This window comes from Gavialis gangeticus, unplaced genomic scaffold (assembly GCF_001723915.1).
Source record: "Gavialis gangeticus isolate Ggan-Ray unplaced genomic scaffold, GavGan_comp1, whole genome shotgun sequence".
Classification (NCBI taxonomy): domain Eukaryota; kingdom Metazoa; phylum Chordata; order Crocodylia; family Gavialidae; genus Gavialis; species Gavialis gangeticus.
Genome location: NW_017729034.1, coordinates 17,034,696 through 17,041,216, shown reverse-complemented (window position 1 = coordinate 17,041,216; position 6,521 = coordinate 17,034,696).

The following is a 6,521-nucleotide window of genomic DNA, read 5'->3' as shown; positions in this document are numbered from 1 at the left end:
GCAGGCCTCGCTCTGCCAGTCAGCGTAAATGCTTCTGGATGGTTCTAGCAGCTTTACTTCTTTATCTGCTTGCCTATGAGGCTGTCGCTAATGGAGAGGAAACAGAAACAAGACAGTTCAGGCTGGGGGACACATACATCAGATGGTAGGCATTTCAGACTGGATCCAGACCCTAATAACACACTAACGAGTATTCCAGAAGCCACCCTTCAGTCCTAGCTAATCAGCACTTCCTGCAAAGCCCTGTCAACCACCCAGGACAGGCAGAAATTCAACCCATAAAAGGCAAAGCAGGGACAAGCACTTAAGAGGCCACAAATCTCAGCAGGGTCTAAATGAAATGTTAACCTGGGAGTCTTGGCTCCCAGGTCCCAGCTCTATGTCTTCAACTGGGCACTGAAGGCCAACTGCAGTTGGACTGGTCCTGCCCAGCAAGCTTGGGGACAGCTGCCCTGGGGCAGGACAACACAGTAAGATCCCTTCCCTGCACTTAGGGTCAGAGGCATTCAGCCCACTTGGCCTGTGAGGTAGTCATAATGCTGGTAGCAAAGAGGAGGGAAAGGAAGCCTGCAAGGAGAAAGCACCTCCACCCCATCCCCTCCCACCCATGTTCCCAATATCATCTCTATCCATCACCTGACACCCTGGTGCCAACCTACGCTGTATGACTGAGGATGCTCATTTACTACTCTGTACTCCTCACAAAGCCTGCCACTTCTTGTCATTTGTACTGCCCCACCTTTCTAGCACACTGAGCAACTTGCATGCATCCCTTTAGCATCCCTGAGAGGCTGCCGTGTCCTATCACTGGAATTTTACAGGCAGGACAGAAGCAGAAGGGTTAAGCAACTTGCCCAAGGTCACACAGAGTCTGCTGATAAGCAGGGAATTTAACCTATGCTGCTCAAATCTCAGATCAGCAAACCTTAAACCTCAAATCAGCTCATCCTTGTCCACGCAGTCTAGCACTCCCTGCTGCCCTGCAATGCCTGCCAGCCAGCATAACCCCACATGTAGGAAACCATGTACAAAGTTCTTTGTACCCTACCTTCCTCTGAAGATCAGGAGCAGCAGCAGCAGCAAAGGGAGAGATGGGAAAAGAAAAATAATTAGACTGAGCATGACCTGAACCCTGAGACCCCACCCAACCCAACCACTCTGGGCTCAGCCCAGTCTATGGGGGACAGGATTTTAAGGGTCATCCCTGGTGATTGACCCCTACATGAGCAAAGAGAGAATGAAAACTCCCAAGAGGCCCTTCGAAGAGAAGGGGCAGGAGAAGCCATTTGTGGTGGCTATCCAGGATCCTCTTCAAGCCACCCTTACCTGGTGAAATCCACATCTTGCAGGTTCAGCACTAAGTTATCAGCTGTGAGATACACACGATTCTGTGATGTAGCAAGCTGGAAGGGACAGAGATGAGGACAGGAGAAGCCACAGTGTAAGCAAGTCTGCCTGAAGGGTGGAAGGAGTGAGACTACTCTGCTATCTCAAACTGCCCCAGAGAGAGGTGTTGAATGCAGCCTGGCTTCTTGCTCACAGCTCCATCAGCACAAGGAAGGGATGAGGTGTTAAAAGGTGCCTTTGAGGTTTTGCTGATATTCAAGGCTGCCAAAAATTTAATTTTAGTCTGTATTTAAGCCAACTTAAAATTGGTTAAAGTATCTGCATGTTGATTCCCAGCCTGATTTAAACTAGCCTGTATTGATTTAATCAATACAATATAATTGTATTGAATAAATAATTTAGTACAAAATTAGGTTCAGTTAAACCAAAATAGGTGAAGTACATAATGGATCCGAATGTAAACATACACATGCATGCGTGTTCTGTATTGGTTTATGAGCACCTAAACTGAACGAGTACAACTTAATTATGGACATGGCTAAACTCCTTGCCCCAGTTCTCCAATCCAGTGTCATCAGATTCCTGAGTGTGCTCATTCTGTCTCTTCCCCAGCTGGCTGACCACTGACCCTCAGACAGGTCAGTATATGCCCCCTTGTCCTAGGCCGTAAGATACCGGGGATTCTGGGTGACTGCGACCAGGCATGGGGTGCTGGGGTTTGATATAGACCTGTGTTTACAACAGGGGGATACTCTCTCTTAGCCCCTGCCAAGATTACAGATCACTACGGAAAACCCTCACCCTGGTTGGGAAGGGCAGGAAAGGAGCAACAGTTAGGGGAAGGCATGTCACATTCGCCTTGGACTCATCACATGGCCTCTGGAATGGATAAGGGAACACAAATGGCTAAGGGAAGGGGGTTCCTCCAGCCAGTGAACTCACCGTCTTGGAGATATTCTGTGCAGCGCGGATCTTACGCAACTTGATGTAGCCTGGGTTCTTGCTCAGCGCTTCACCAAGGTGAGAGACACGCCAAGTTAAGGGGAAACTTGCTAAGAGACTTGTCTAAACCCATCATGAGGTTTTCTGAGAAATAACGCTGTCAGTTGACCTTTGACTTTCTGCCTGGCTGCACCCATACCTCCTCCAAGTCAAGGGCACAGACAGGATCCCTATTCAATTCTGTGTGGCCACATCTACAGATCAAATGCCTTACAGTGGCAAATGGAAGCTCCATATCATCACCCACCCAGATGGCAAGTCAGTGAATACATGCCCCATACTTTGCCCAAGGCAGAAGAACAAGTAACAGGAGAAAACAGGTCACATTTACCTTCCACTCACCCCACACCTTTGCACATTTGCATGGCAGGGGCCAGGAGTGGGGACAGATTCTTAGAATTGCTATGCCTCAGCACCAGCCACACCCAGAAGAAGGATATCATCTTTGCAGCAGTGGCTTCTCCCTCTGCCTGGACAATCTTCTGCTTCTGTTCCTGCTTGGCTTTCTCCACCAGGAACTGGGCTCGCTGTGCCTCTTGTTGGGCTTGGGAGAAAAAAGCCAAGAACATCAGGACTGTGGGGAATACCCACTTCATGGGTCCCATCCCTCCACGTCCTATGACAGCACCATTTCTTACAGTCCACCCACTGAGGCTCATAAACCCCAAGGCCCTCTGTGACCAAGCTTTGGGACCCTAGCCAGAACTGATCTTTAATTGCACTGCCAGCCTCTCACTCTGGGACTCTATCATGCGTTTCTACTGGACCCTCCTGGCACAGCCACAGCCCAATTACAGGAGGTGCTATTCTGCAGCTGAAGGAGCCAATTCTCCACAGCTCTGAGTACACAGTAGTTTCTGCTCTGTGCCCTATGGCCAAACACCTGCAGAGGCTGCCCATGAAATACCTAAGTTCTACAGGCTGGCTAGGCTCTGACTTTGTAGCTTTATTCACGCAACATTAGATGAGAGAACTTCCCTTATTTCAAAAGAAAAATAACAAGGTGCTGCTTGTGGCGAGGGGCCTCAGCAAGACTCCACATTTCACCTGAGATGCAAAAATCACAGGATTCAACGCTTCATAGCAGTTGCCACCTTGTTGTGGGTTAGGGAGTGCTCAGGGCAGGATCAACTCACCAACTTGCTTGGCCTCCACAGCTGCTGTGTACTCTCGGCTAAAACTCAGCTCCGTGATAGCCACATCATCCAGAATGAGGCTGAAATCCTTGGCTCGCTCTGTCAGCTCCCGGCGGATAAGCAGAGACACCTGCAATGAAGGTGAGCAAGGATGAAAGGCAGCAAAAACCATACCTCAGGAATCATTTCCCTCCAGAGCTACAGTTCATTTCTCAGGCCTCCCACTTCAGTATCCTGAGCAATAGGAAAGGGGTTGTTAAGCGCTGCAGCACTTCTGCACAGAACCTAGTAACCACCATATTGGACCTGGCTTGAGAGTCCATACTCCAGCATCTTATTTGACAATGGCCAGACACAGCTGCTCTGGAGGAAGCCATAACATCCTGTGAGTAGGCAGATGGCAGAACAATCCACTCTCTGCATTAGGTCTCATCCTCTTCTTTAATGGCTAGAAGTTGGCTTGAACTCCAAAGTGTGAGGTTTAGTAACAAAAATCCTTGTTGTAACAACCCTGCATACTCTGAAGTGGTCACTTACATGAGTATCTGCTTTTGTCTTGGGAAGTTCTTAGCCTCAACATTGTGGCAAGGAGCTCCAGGGTTTAATTATTAGGGGTGTGCGAAGCAGGCCCTATTCGATTCAGATTTGGCCAACAGTGATTCAATTCGTTGATTTGGAACGAATCCGAATCTAAAGATTCGATGCTGATTCAGAGAATCAGCGATTCGGAGATAGACACAGCTTTAAAAGCTTTTTCTACATACTCTGAGACAGCAGGTGTGGCTTGTGAATGCAGCGATGTTGGGGTGCATGGAGCATCCTATGGGAGTGCAGGGGGGCCCTCCATGTGGGCAGCAAACCCAGAAGTGGACCGAAAGTACTTCTGGTCCATTTCTGGGTCTGTTGGGGAACATGCTGGGCCCCACCCCCTGCGCCTCCCTGGCTTGGCGATTAGCTGCAGGGGAACCCTGGTCCCCCCACAGACCCAGCAGGCACCAGTCACCGAGCTGAGGGGGCGCGAGGGGGGTGGGGAGGACAGCACGCTCCCTGACAGACTCAGAAGTGCCATTGTTAATCATTTAACAATGACTGAGACTTCCTGACCAGTGATTTAAATTGATTATTTAAATTATGATTTAAATCTATTTGATTTATATTAAATCCACCTTGCAAATCAGTAAAGCCCAGATGTATTGAAAAACAATCACCCTCCATTTTACTCAGCAGCCTGGTGACAGGACAGCGAGCATAGCTGTGCAAGTCACACCCTCTAAGCAGACAGACTGAACTCCCTTTTCTACCTTTTTATAGTCCCTCCATAAACATATCCTAACTTTAATCTTTTTTTGTAACTGCACTGGTTGTCAAATTCTGCTTCATTCTCCTGCTGCTGAGCACAATATCTACCCGCTCTAGGCTATAGATCTCTTGTGATCCCACATCCAGCCAGGGGTTGTAAATGGTACTTGGGCTTCCAACTTTGTACAGCATACTCTAGGCAGGGACAAGCAAAGTCCAGCCTGTGGTGGACTCCACTTCCCAACAGTTCCTACTCATGTCGCTGCAGGCCAGTTTCTATGAAAGCCCCAGGAACAGCAGAGCTGTGACAATGTGGGGCTAAATTTTCCATGGAGACTGGCCCCAGCAGAGCTGGCAAGGTGTGCAGCAGGGCAGGGAGCTGCTCCAGGGCCAGGATCCTGCAGTGGTGACAGCATGGGGCAGAGCTGCGATCCGCTGTCTGCACACTCTGGGGCAGTGGTGTGCAGGCAGCAGATTGCAGCTCTGCCTCAGCTCCAGACCACACTGGCACTGCTGCAAGATCCCAGCCCCAGCCCTAGCCCTAGAGCAGCTCCTCACCCAGCTGCCTGCCCTACCTACCAGTGCTGTTGGGGCTGGTCTCCACAGAAACCCTGGCTCTGCCACTCCTGGGGTCTCCGTGGAAAGCAGCCACAGCAATGTGGGCAGGGGCTGCTGGGAAATGGAGTCCAGCTGCTGGCCAAATCTGCCATTTTGCCCACCCCTGCTTTAGGTAGGTCTACTCCTAAATCATCCCTGACCCAGCTTATCCAACCTGCTCTTGAAAGCCTCCAAAGATGGAGATCCCATGACTTCTCTATTCAGTTGATTCCACTGCCTCGTTGCTCTAACAGTGAAGGAGTTCTTCCTAGTATGCAAGCTAAACCTACTTTGCTGCAACTTTAAACCACTGGACCACACCCTGCTTTCTGTAGCAACAAAACAATATTCTCCCTGCTATCACGTCCCATCTTAATCATCTTTACTGCAAGCTGGACATAGCTACTTATTTCAGCTTCTCCTTGTGTGGCTTGCCATCTGTCTTTTATCATTTTTGTCACCTGCTTCTGGGCCATCTCTAACTTCTCCATGTTCTTTGTAAAAATGTGAAACCCAAAGCTGCACACAACACTACAACAGAGGTCAGCAACATATGGCTCAAAAGCCACTGGTTCTGGTCTGTGGAGCTGCAGTGTTTTGCCTGTGCTGTCCCCATGCTGAAGCTGAGCAACAAGGAGGTGTACTGGAGCGGGAGAGCTGTGACTGTGCCACTTCTCCCAGCTGTGCCCCCCTTCTCAAGTGCGTGGTGTAAGCACAGCTGCCAGCTGGAGAAGGAGGAGACCTGCATGGGGCTGGGGGGCACGGGAGAAGCAGAAATAGCTTCCAGCTCCCCAACTCTGGTGCAGCTCTCTTCCACGTAGAAATTGTGCTCGCACGACAGCTGGGGAGCAGGGGGTTGAGAGAGGAGCAGCAAGAAAGGCACAGCTCCCAGCTGTGTGGCTCTGGCAGGGGAATAGGGAACCCCCTCCCCGCCACCAAAGCCACCTGGTGCATGTCAGACCAGCACTAGGTTGTTCTAGCCCATGGCCTGAAAGAGGTTGCTGGCCACTGCTCTAGATGAGACCTAACCAGTGCTAAGTAAAGGGACACCATCACCTCCTACAGCTTGCATCTAACATCCCCACTGATGCAGCCCAAAACTATGTTAGCTTTTTTTTTTTTTTTTTTTTTTTTTTTTTA